Source organism: Montipora foliosa, chromosome 6 (genome assembly GCF_036669935.1).
Source record: "Montipora foliosa isolate CH-2021 chromosome 6, ASM3666993v2, whole genome shotgun sequence".
Lineage (NCBI taxonomy): Eukaryota > Metazoa > Cnidaria > Anthozoa > Scleractinia > Acroporidae > Montipora > Montipora foliosa.
In genome coordinates, this window is record NC_090874.1 from 67,621,188 (window position 1) to 67,633,687 (window position 12,500).

A 12,500-nucleotide genomic window follows, 5' to 3' on the forward strand; every position below is an offset into this window, starting at 1 on the left:
TGATATCTGTCTAATTTATGAATATCTAAGAATTAAGTCGCCAGATTTTAATCCCGCAAAGAAAATCAAGAACGCGTTAACCAAGTCAGCGATATATTACTTGTTGACTGTAGTCTGCGAATTGCCAATGTTTACAAAATTCTGTCGCTTATAAAACTCAATCCTTTCAAGATACAGGTTTCAAACATCTATAACTGAAATCGCTTAATTGTCTAGTTTTCAATGATACCACATTCAAGGTTGTGCCATATACGAAACCGTGTTAAATCTTTTTTTAAGGAGACAGCTATATTTAACATACGTGCTTTGCAAATTCACTTGAATCCGATAACACGGGTTCAAAAATTTTTATCAGACACTTGATTCAAGTTTTCCTTTCATGTTTGGTACTGTTGTTGAGCTCTATCTGTCTACTTTATCACCATATAAGTATTAAGTCATCATATTTTAATCCCGCAAAGGGAACCGAGAATGCGTTTATTAAAGTCAGAGAGATCGTACTTATCGACTATAGTCTTCCATTTGCCATTCTGTACAAAATCCTGTCGGTTACATAACTCGTTCCTTCCAAGATACAGGTTTCAAAACATAAGTCATTGTAATCGCTTAGCTCTGTAGTCAACAAGTCACGTTCGTCCACAAAATGTATATACGCGTTTGTCTCACCATCCTCCGCAATTTTTGTTTGATGGTAAATCGCGAACGACGCGATCATTGCGTGGGAATTCGCTCAGCTGTCAACATTGGTAAAAATGAGGACATGTGATTGGCTATCAGTTAACCCTCGTGGGAATACCGGATCTCGCAGGAGATCTAAAAATAACTTAACGGGGATTACGATGGGAATAGGGCTAGTATGAGGGATTACTTCTCTTACCTTCATAATCTCTTGGGTAAAGTTAGTGATGCTGATCAGTCACTGAGACACAATCTTAAAACGTTTAGCGTTGGTGTTTTACACCATGAAATACCCATAATCTTACCAACAAAGGGTGTTTTATTTGAGCATCCCACCCCACATTTGTTGTTATTCTGGTTTAAGTTGAGCTTTCATTTTTTGCTTGCTTTCCTTAACAACAGATTTGGCTCTATTCACACAATGCAAAACAAAAGCCTTCAAAAAGCAGTTCTCTACCAAAACATGACACTGTATTCCCTTGGTTCATAAAGCAATGCTCAGGTTGTAAGTCATCGGCAAAATACTAAATTACGGACAAATGGTAATGTAATACAAATGTGATTTGTTCATTTTTACAATTCCGAATCATGTCATGTATTAAAAACTCATTTTAACCGTGATTCCCTTGAAATTTGAACATATAACCACAAGAAAACAAGAAAACAAAGTTGCCAAAATAACAATGATCGCCTAACCAAAGAGACTGACAGGAACATGTAAAACTTATATTTGGCTTCTAGTTGGCTAAAGCTTCTATTAAGGACGTTCGCGCTCAAAATGTTCCCACGTACAGATTTTTTTAAACTTGCCACGTAGAAAGGTAATGATCTACTTTTACCAAAAAGGCAAAAAAAATGGGGGGTCACCTTGCCCGTTTTCGAGATATGGTGCATTTTTAGAAGATTGCGTTATTTTAAGACGATCTTAGCTTACAACTGTCAGCAACAAAAAAAAAGCTACATTAGTGAAATTTAGATCTGGTAAACGTACTCAATTTAACATAACTAATATAACTAAATCAACGTTTTTTCTGAGGTGAAATAGGCTTTGAATCGCCGTGAGCTTAGGGGATCGACAGTGGCAATAAGGTGACTACGTTTAGCTATGAATCATGATGAGTCATCAAAGCCGTGTGAATCCAACTTGAACCACATGACTGACATGACAAACAGTGAGGCAACCAAGCAACCCATGCTTCCAGAAAGTAGAAGTTGTGTGGCGGACCAGAATGACGAACTGTCGAAACACTCAGTCACTAATTATGTAAGAAAACTGATGAGGAATCCGTACCGTTCTCCAGCGATAGAGCAAGGGCTGAGTCCGTTCGCAAATATAAACATGCTCCCCGGGACAGAAAATCTTCCAGAATTCCTTATAAGAAAATTTCGAGCTTGTTTCCTAAAGACAAGGTTATTAGAAAGTGTATGGTGCATTATTTAAAGACGAACGTACCGAACTAGTCTGGGTTGAGAAAGTGTTTATCTCTTGCTCTTCGAAAATATATTGCAGTATTAAAGAATGCCTATAAACCTAGACCACAACTGACTCACAACTCAGACATAACAAATCTTCGAAAGTAGAAGATTCTAATTGTCGTTTTTAACTTATTACCCGAAGGACTGCTAAACATAAAAGACTTGTCAGTACTATTGTGTATTCAAGATCAATCTGTTACTGAGCGTTCCACAAAATAAGAGTTATTGTGTATCAAGAGAAAAGCTATTGATATTCAGGAGACATTGAATCGAACCCAGGCCCTGTGGCTCATGAAACAAGAACACACAGTACTGAGAAATCCTTCTATGGCACCGTTGCAGGCTCAATTAGCTCAGCAAGGATTGAAGGCACTAGAATGTACCTCAGATAAGTCATGCTTCTTTTCTTCTGTTGCCCACCAGTTATATAATGATCCTGATGATACAGAGCAATTGTGAGTGTGTTGTCACAGCAGCATACATGGTGTGATGCACTTATTGTGCAAGCATTTTCAGATACATTAAATGTTACAATACGTATAACTGAATCCATTGAGGGGTGGACACAAGTAACTGTTATCAGTCCTATAAGCGGACAACGGGGAACTACTGCTATTAACGTTGGACATCTAGATGAAAGACACTATGTTTCAGGAGTTCTATTAGTTTATTATAATGACAGAATTTCAGGTTATGAAATCAGCAGTGTTACCAATGTCAACGATTATTCAGGGGTAATAATCTATGAATTAACCATGGCAAAAAATTATGTGTGTTACTAGAAATAAATTGTTCAAAGCAGAAGCAAAAAGAGCTTATGTGAGAGAATCTGTCAGAAAGACAAAATAAAGAGTATGACGCACCGGTATCGCGAGGGGGCTCAAACCCCGTTGAAGTCCTGAATTTTTCAGGCTTCTTTACGCAATTGCAAAAATTGCGTTCATCATGACTGCAAGGATGATAGCTTCAGCCGGTTGACTTCATACCCGCAGTTCGTATATGATCCATTTCATATATCATTTCATCGTTGATTCATTCCTCACGGGAAAATTGGAACCCACAAATGACCAGCTCACAACGTTAGTGGCTTCATAGCTCAATTGGTTAGAGCGTCGCACCGATATCGCGAGGTCACCGGTTCAAACCCCGTTGAAGTCCTGAATTTTTCAGGCTTCCGCTTTACGCAATTGCAAAAATTGCGTTCATAACTGCGAGAATCATATATATAGCTTCACTTGATTTCATATCCGCAGTGCATATATGATCCATTTCATACATCATTTCATCGTTGATAGTAGTAAATGTTCACAAAGTGTATTGGAGGAATGTATAACTGGCTCAAAAGTGTTGATAATACCGAATGGGTCTGCTCTACTGAAGGGAAGTTACCAACATGTTCTAAAGCAAACAAGATGCAGTTTCCTTCAAAAAACGCTTTTGGAAGAACCCTTAATTTCTCCCCGCATTTCATTTATGCAAATATGTGAACTTCCTAGGGGTGGTCATTAATTATCTATCCATGGTAACGTTGTTAATGTGCCAGCTGATGTGAAGGTAAAAAGGTAAAGTCACTGGTTACGAGCAAGAAGGCCGGCGCTTATCTCCAGTAGCACGAAGCGACTAGGAGTATTTCTACTCCTCCCTGGATGGGATGCTAGTCCATCGCAGGGTTACCCCCAGCATTTCGCCGGTACCCATTTATACACCTGGGTGGGGAGAGGCACCGTGAGAATAAAGTGTCTTGTCCAAGAACACAACACAATGTCCCCGGCCAGGACCCGAACCCGGACAACTCGATCCGGAGTCGAGCACTAATGTGATGCTGATGTGAGTTCAACAGTAACTACTCCACCAAAGCCCATCAATGAATCACAAACCACACCAATCAAACTGGAACGACGCTTAAGTTAGAAGCATTATAAGTGAAAATGTCCGACCAGCCATAGTGTTAGAAGAAGTAAACTACCCGCTTGTGCAGACCAGTGAATTGTTCCAAAAAGAACATATACAAGTAAAGGAAAATTGGCAAGAAAATGTGGTCACTGCTCTTTCGGATCTAACTGCTGTAGGCATAGGTATCATTAATGAATAGGAAGAATTCTTAAATGTTCCTAGTACAAGTAGCAGTACAGTTTTCCTGATTTACATTCAAACTTTTGCTGAAAACATTCAAAATGCACAAGTATCTCTAATGACAATAATAACACAGACAACAGTGATGATGAGTGGTGGGAAGAAAAAGAACGACCGTCTGGTGTCACAGATACTTTGGTGAAACAACCAGATATCACTGAAATTTAGAGAAGGTACTAATCTTTGCACCAGGAGAGGGTAATAGACCATTAGGACAGGTATATTTATGGACAAAGACTCTGAAGTGTTGGCATTCCCAACAATTTTCTGTGGTAAAACCAGACCTGATGACAAGAATAGAAAAATATCAGTTCGTTACAGCACAGTGTGTAAGTAGGAATTAAGAAGTCGAGATAGGAGAGTTGCACAATCAGCCATACCAAAGATCTTTAATAAGTTGCAAATCAAATAAAACAAATTCAAAATAGCGCATCTTTGTCTCTTGGAAAATGTAATTCCAAAGGAAACAAAAACACTGCAGGTGACAAAAATCAGATGATTGTGTACATAAGTTAATACATCTTGATCAAGGGTTTAAAGTATTGAGAAACTTGAGGGGATCACCACCATATTTTGAAAAATGCAAAAGGACGCGTTTCCTATCATTCGCCAGTTAGGTAATCCCACATGGTTCTGTTCATTTTCGGCAGCAGAAACAAGGTGATCACATCTTTGAAAATCCTTGGTAGACTTATAAAGAAAAAAGAGCTCAGTGACTGATGATGAAATTAACAATATGACCTGGCAACAAAAATTTATATTGTACCTTATTCGAAAAGACCCTTTCACCTGTGCTAGGAACTCTCAACACATGGCACAGCTCTTTATAAAGGATGTGTTCAAGAGTAATCTTAAGCCTATGGGAGAAATAGTAGACTTCTTTTACAGGGTTGAATTCCAGCAACGGGGATCACCTCACATAACTGCAATATTTTGGGTATCTAGTCGCAAATGAGAGCCCCCCCTATACTGTAACACCATTACCTAGCCTGCTCTCGGGCTCTTTTGTAGAGAGGATTGGGGCGGGCCTCTTGCGGCTACAAAAAGGCCTGCTCTCAGGCTAACCATTATCCAGCTATTATATCACACTGTCTGAGGCCTTATGCGTCTTATGGCGCAAAAAGGACTGATGATGATGATGATGATGATGATATCACACTGTCTAGTGCATAGAGGAAACTTCAGCCTGCCGATTTCAAACAATCACAGTAACTTTTATACCCACGAGTAACGACAGTGGTACTTTGATTCTTTTTTTTTTCTTCTTCATTGCAGTCTTCGTAGTCACAAGTTGCAATGTTTTTTTTTTATAATTCCCGTATCCCGTATTTGTAGCAATTTGTAGCAACCTGAAAAGAGTTTCCCAACCCGTGACTTGCACTCAGGTCCTCTCGCCTCAGGAGCGCGATCGATATCAGAGCGCCATCAAGGCAATAGTTAACCAAACTTTATCTCGTGTTCTTTATTTAGTTTGGAATCCTTTCCGCCCGCGATAATTGACACAGTAACCTCACATCTGAAAGTATTTTTTGATAAAGTGGACAGATGATTTTTTCTTTGAGAAAGGCAAACATTAAAGGCAACGAGAATTTTATACCTTATTAATAGATCTTGCTTCGTTCTTGTTCCACTCACGGTGAACTTTACTGCATAGAACGAATACTCCAATCGACCTCTGTCTTGCGAACCAGTTTGTTCCGTCGTTTTGTGAATCCAACCCCCCGTGTGTTCAATTGGCTACTGTGCCAAATATTTTTTGAATTGAACCAATGTGTTCAATCGGCCATTGTGGTATTAAAGTATTTATCAATCGAACGTGTGTGTTCATTTGGCCATTGTGATTCTACACCCGTTTAATATTAGAAAGCTCTGTTTGGGAATTCCAACGCCATTCCTCCCAATATAGGAATCAAAAAAGTGAAAAGAACATGTTAGGAAAACGCCTTTAACAACCAAATACAAAAAGAAATCAAGTAAAGAAAAAGAACTAAAGCATTTATGTATAAGATTAGAAGTCTTCCGCGGGAACAATACGCAGTGGTCTTCCATGAACAGGGCCGTTACAATTTATTGAAATTCAAATATAAGCCATATATATATATAGATCCATGTATAGGGTTACAGATAATTATTTTTTATAGTTTTTCTCTTTTGTTTATACCTTTGGGTTCAAGTGTTTGGTCCCTGTTGATAAGAAACGCTTCTCGGGCTTTGCGTATGGAGTCACGAGATGTGCGGACGAGTTCCAATGGGATGAGTTCCCATGGGATAAGTTCAATGTCGCGAGGTGTGTGGTTATTACTGGTGAAATGTTCAGGAACAGTTGCGGTTTGTTTTGAAGAAGAAGTGGGTTTGTCAACAGGACGTCGGTGATCGTTTTGTCTCTCCTATTTATTGTTTGTGCATCGTCTACAGTGTGTTAATGATGTAAATAAGATTTTTTGACTTACGGTCAATATAGTGTGGGATTTGTCTTGTCTCTTTAGTAGCTGAAAACGTGTAGCCAGTTTGTCCGTCAGTTGTGTAATTGCATGTGACGCAGTTAGTTCCTCATTTGTATGATCCTTTTAAGAGGCTGCGTTTGTGGGTTGGTAAGTAATGTGGATTTGACAAGTAGCTACAAGTATGTTGACGAGGTTGTTAGAACGTCTGAAAGCAATGAGGAGTGGTCATGTGAATATTTCGGTACATCGTTTGGAAGAAGCGAGAATGTAAAAATGCTTTTTTTATGATAGATGGGAAAGAACGAAGGGGAGGGTTATAGGTGACAACAACAGGGACACGACTCGACGTGTTAATGGAATTGGCGCCAGCAGGGTTAAGAGCTGTATCGCGTTGTATAGCCTGGACACGTCGTATTTCTTGTTTGAGGAAAGAGAGTCTCAGATCGCAGTTACGTTTGTTGAGGTATTGCATAAGTTGATTAGAACGTAGATTGAAAGTATCGTCTGAAGAACATATGCTTCGTAAACGAAGTGTCAGATTGAATGTAGTAGTACGTTTGGTGTGTAAGGGGTGGGATGAAGATCGTAAGACTGAGGTGCTGGTGTTTGTCTGTGGGTTTGGTGTAGAGATCTGCGATAAGTACGCCATCGTTGAGAGAAGCCATAACATCTAAGAATGGGATAGATGTTTGAGAGCGATTCGTTCGTGTTTAGAGAGGTTGTCGCGTACTCGTACGCTTTTGAGAGGGGTGTGAATGATGTCTTGTTCAATTGCATGTGAGAAGGCTTCAAGTGCAGGATCTCTGTTGGAAGGAGGAATCCAAGAGCTTTTATATGGAATGGGTTGGTGGTGGGTTGGGGGGGAAAGTTTTCTTACGGCTTATATTTCAGTGAATTTCAAAAAATTGTAACGGCAAATCATTTAACTCCCTGAAGAAGTCAGGCCGTGCCTGACGAAATATTGGTAAATCAAAAAGATATATATCCTCAGAGCCGTACAACCAGCCTTGCAGTATTATTTTGATGGCTATTACATGAAAACGAGACTGCAGCATAGGCAACCACTAACTTGGCATAGAGGTGAGCAAAAATTGGTAAAGAGTAAATGGGTGGCGACAAATTAAGGCTGCTGCTTGGCTATCTGCAACTTGAAATGTCAAAATCGAACAATAGTAGAATCGTCATAAGAGATAAAAGAAAAAAATGTACTTTTAGTCTTTCTTTAAAAAGTACAAAGTACATACAATGAAACTTAAAAAATATATACAAAGTGAAGGGGAAAAACAAATGCTTGTGATCTGGGACTGTGGAGGCTCTAGTGAAAAATAGTGCTAGACGGATAAATGAGATTTTTCAAATGGACTGGGCCGAGTGAGTACTTAGCTGCCTGCCGTGATTCTTGATCCGCTATTTCTTTTGTCTTTATGTTTGCGCTGTCATTTCGATCTGACATTTCGTTCTACTTAAAGAGAGCTATATTTTATACAGGACTTCACAGAAAAGACAACTACACCAAAAGATGATGCAGTTTTCAACCTTCCAGCTGAAGTAAATGCCCTATTTACAGGGTTTCCAGGGCCTTAGCCAGTATAAGGCAAAGAGAGGCACTTGCCTCGGTCATTTTTTCGTGAAATCTTAAAATAAAGCGTGATTCCAGTGTCGTCTTTAATATGTACTGATCATAAACACTTAAAATACTTCCGAAGATAATTTAACCACGGACATTGCCTCAGTCATATTTTTTTTTTCTGTCTACGGCCCTGGTTTCTTCTCTAGTAACTCCGTAAGTATTCGTACAACAATTATTCTTTCAATGAAAATAGATTCTTAGAAAAAGATATTTGTCACTAGCGTTATACTTGTTATTCAAAGTTAATTACAGGGGAAAAAATTGCTCGCTTAACGTTGATTGTAGAAATGGATGACTACTTTCAAGATCACTGCATTATCCTTTCACCTTGATGAAAAACTTGTTCATCTCAAAGACCTAGACTCTTAGGAAACATTACTCCAAGCAGCCAAAATTCGCAACGAAAGAGCCATCTTAGAAATCTACGAGAGTTTGAATGAAGACGAAACTCCACAAATTTGTTACCATCGAAAATGCAGCAGTCTATTTACGTTGAAACGGAGACCTTCACAAAATCAAAGAGAGAAAAGACAAAGAGAGGGAAAAGCGAATTTGCCGACGATCTTCTAGTGCTGGAGGGGTGTATGAGCTGGAATGCATCTTTTGCGGAAAAGAAAAGTTTTTGAAATGCCTTAAATCTAGAGAGAACCTTGAGGGTGTCAATAGGGTTAACCGTCAACTTTCAAAAACGCAATAATTTTACCATCAACCGTCAAATGAGCAAGCCGATATCAGCCGTCAAATGTCTCACATATCCTTAAAATCAAGAACTAAAGGATTGGCTTAAGGTGGCTCAAACAGGTTTCAGCAATTTGCAGGGGATGTCTCATTAGAAGGACTAACCAAACAACACCGTTTTACTTAACGGCAATGTTATGGTACCATATGAAACCCCAATAATTGCTTAACAAGATACACATATTAATGTGACGTGAAAATTATCATGGCAACAAAATAACCATCTAAAAACGCCCTATATTTCGTGACCCTCATTTTTTATTACTGAAAAGCAAAGCTGAAACTCTCTGCAAAGTTCAAAAAAATTATCTGGAGCGGATTCAGAGCAACCTTAAAATTTTCCAATTGTAAAGGTTGCTATGAATCTGCCGCATAATTTTTTTTCACTTTGTCTTAGTGTGCTTATCACTCTCCAGCAATAAAAAATGAGGGTCACCGAGTTCGTTTTTGAGATATAAGCGCTTAAACACAAAATATAGGGCGTTTTTTAGATGGTTCTGTTGTTGCCATGGTAACCTATTACGTCACATTGTTGAGCACTTATTGGTGTTTTATATGGTATCATAACATTGCCGTTAAGTTAAACAGTGGGGTAAATCCAATCCTTCCAAATAGTAGAGTTAAAACGGGTTTGAGCCTCCTTAACTACCCGGTGGGGTCAAGTAATACCGTTTATAAATGATCGTTTTAGTATATCACACAAAATGTAATTTCGGAGGATTGACTCACTGAATGAATTAGTCAGAAATTGATATTCTGACGTCACGATGGAGAGGCTCGCGGGGTGTCACGGTGTTAACAGTTTTGGCGGAGACTTAGGTCAGTCAGGCTCCTGTCTGTTTACTTTATTACATGTCGTAACTCCGAGCTGACAAAACTCTTCGCCAGACCGTCATAGCAAAACAGGATTCTAAAATCCTAGCGATTGTTAGTAGGGATGTGGTTGCTGCAGAAGCACATTTTATCATTTTTCTTGCTATAGAAGCTACTCAAGGATAAGGTAAACAAATGACAGAGATGTTGGTACTACGGATGATAATAGTGTGGAATACGACATGGCCGAGCAAGCAGCTAATACAGAGCTTTTCAATCACATCCGAGATATAGTCATACCAAAGAAAATCATTGTTCCAGTTGTATCCCTTACTGAAAGATTCGATAGCGCAATGTCACATTATGGAAAAGTCTTGTCAATCTCAGCAAAGAAAAACATCCGCAGGAAAATAGAACTGAGAGTGATTAATTCTTCCGTCCCCCATAGAGCTTAATGTATTTACCAACCATGCATGAGACAATATTGATAGATTGGAGGAAACACTCTCGGGAAAAGGCACTTCACACCGTGTGAATGGGATCGTTGTGCAGCAAAAGACTTTTGAACCCGGTCTACACTGATCAGAGATTCTGCTTCGAATCGAGAAGTCGAAGCAACGAGCTCTCAGAAGCAGTGAGGATCAGGCGCTAATAGAGTACGTTCCCAGTGCTCGTGCTGGCCCTCACCCTCTAGTTACCAAAGAAGATTATAAGCCAATAGCAGACAAAACATCAAAAGAGGCTGCAGCCAAGAGTTTTTCTCCGGGTACTCCGGTTTCCCCTCTCCTCAAAAACCAACATTTCACTTGACCTACTTTCATTGTTAATTTCAGTTTTACAGTGTCCCCAATTAGTGCTTCAGCGCTAGAACGACTAGACACTTAAAGGGGCTAGGTCATGCTGTTTTAGGTAATTTTGTTTAATTTTGTTAATTATGAGCTCTAAACGTCAAATTGGCAGAGCAAGAGTCTTTCATTTGCAAAATCACGGCCACACAACAACTGAGAAGGATTTTCCAGCTATGCAAATGACATTTTGATATAGACTGATATAAATTTGAAAAAAGGTCGGCCGACGTTTTTCAAATTTACCCAAATTCAATCCATTTCAATCCTCTCCACTTTTGTCCATCCACGTCCCTTCTTGGCTTCCCTGTGCTGAAATTGCCTAAAATTGCGTGACCTAGCCCCTTTAAAGAAAGTTCCTTTCCTTTCCTTTCCTTTGGTATGGATCCTTACAAGTTTGGTAGACGCCAGTAACCGGTCAGGAGACGCCGAGCTGAACCGGGTTTAACTTGACATCAAAACCAGAGATGAAGGGTCCGTCTACGCCGACGTTATTCAATACCTTCCCTCCATAGACGCCCCAGCAACAAACTTGACAACTGTTTTTGAGATATTAAATCAATCAGAAGAGATTAGGAGCAAACTATCCCTTGACACGATCGTCGTGGTAATGGATCAAGCTTTATACACCAAAGGGTGCGAGGTCGCTCGGAAAGAGCAACGCTGCTCGAACATTCTGTTGAGGAGGGGGACATTTCACACAATTTGTAATATGCTGTCAGTCACTGGAAAGAGGTTTGGTGACTCTGGTTTAAGAGATATTTTAATCGAATCCCAAATAGTGGCAGAAGGCTCTGTAAATGGTGTGCTTGATGGAAAGCAATACAATCAAGCTGTGACAGCACAAAAATGTGTGTACGAAGTTCTGATGCGACTGGCGTGGCGGGAATTCATTACGTGGTCGGGCATTCGTGGTACTCAGGCACCTAGAGTTCATATGTTACTAGAGCGGGTGAGCAATCTGGCCGGCAATATCATGCAAGAACCCTTTGAACACCTTCTCCAAAGCTCCAAAGTCCCATCCTCGATGAAATCTTAGTGGTGTGGATGGAGTTTCTAGAGAAACTGTGTAGCAATAATGGAGAACTGTCTGCTCTCTGGATGACGTATGTGGATACGGCAGAGAATGTAGCCTCTGGTACTAATTCACGCATCTCAAAAAGGGAAACTGGTACTTGCATTTGTATGCTATAGGAGCAAGAGATCCCGCTCTGGTGTTTCGCGTATGATAAATTCAACTACGCCAGATACCTCACGCCATACTACGCCCAGATCAGGAAGCTTGCAGAGTATCATCTAGCCGTTCTCAAGGCTTTCGAGGATGGTCATTTTTCGGTTCAGCTCTCAGGTAAGGCAATGAGAAAATTTCTTTTGCGAATGGCTCTGAGTTTCCCTTTCGGTTGGCACATCTCCGTTGATTCGCTCTTCATTTGGAGTATGTTGCTTAAGCTGAACTGAATTCGGTTAATCAAAAGCTCTGAAAGGGACAGGACAGGGGGTGAAGCCTTTATAGCACCATCGGCCTCAGGAGTGTCTGTTGAGCTATTAATTCACCAACCTTTAAATATGATTACCCCTTGCTTTACTTACAGAGGACAACCCATTTGGGAAGATATCAGTGGACTAAACAACAGACCTCACTGCTAATAAAGATACACAGACGCCAGCTGGAACGTCACGCTTCAGTCTTAAGTATAGAAGCGCTTTTCATGGACAGCTTCGGGATAGGATCAATGGGAACAC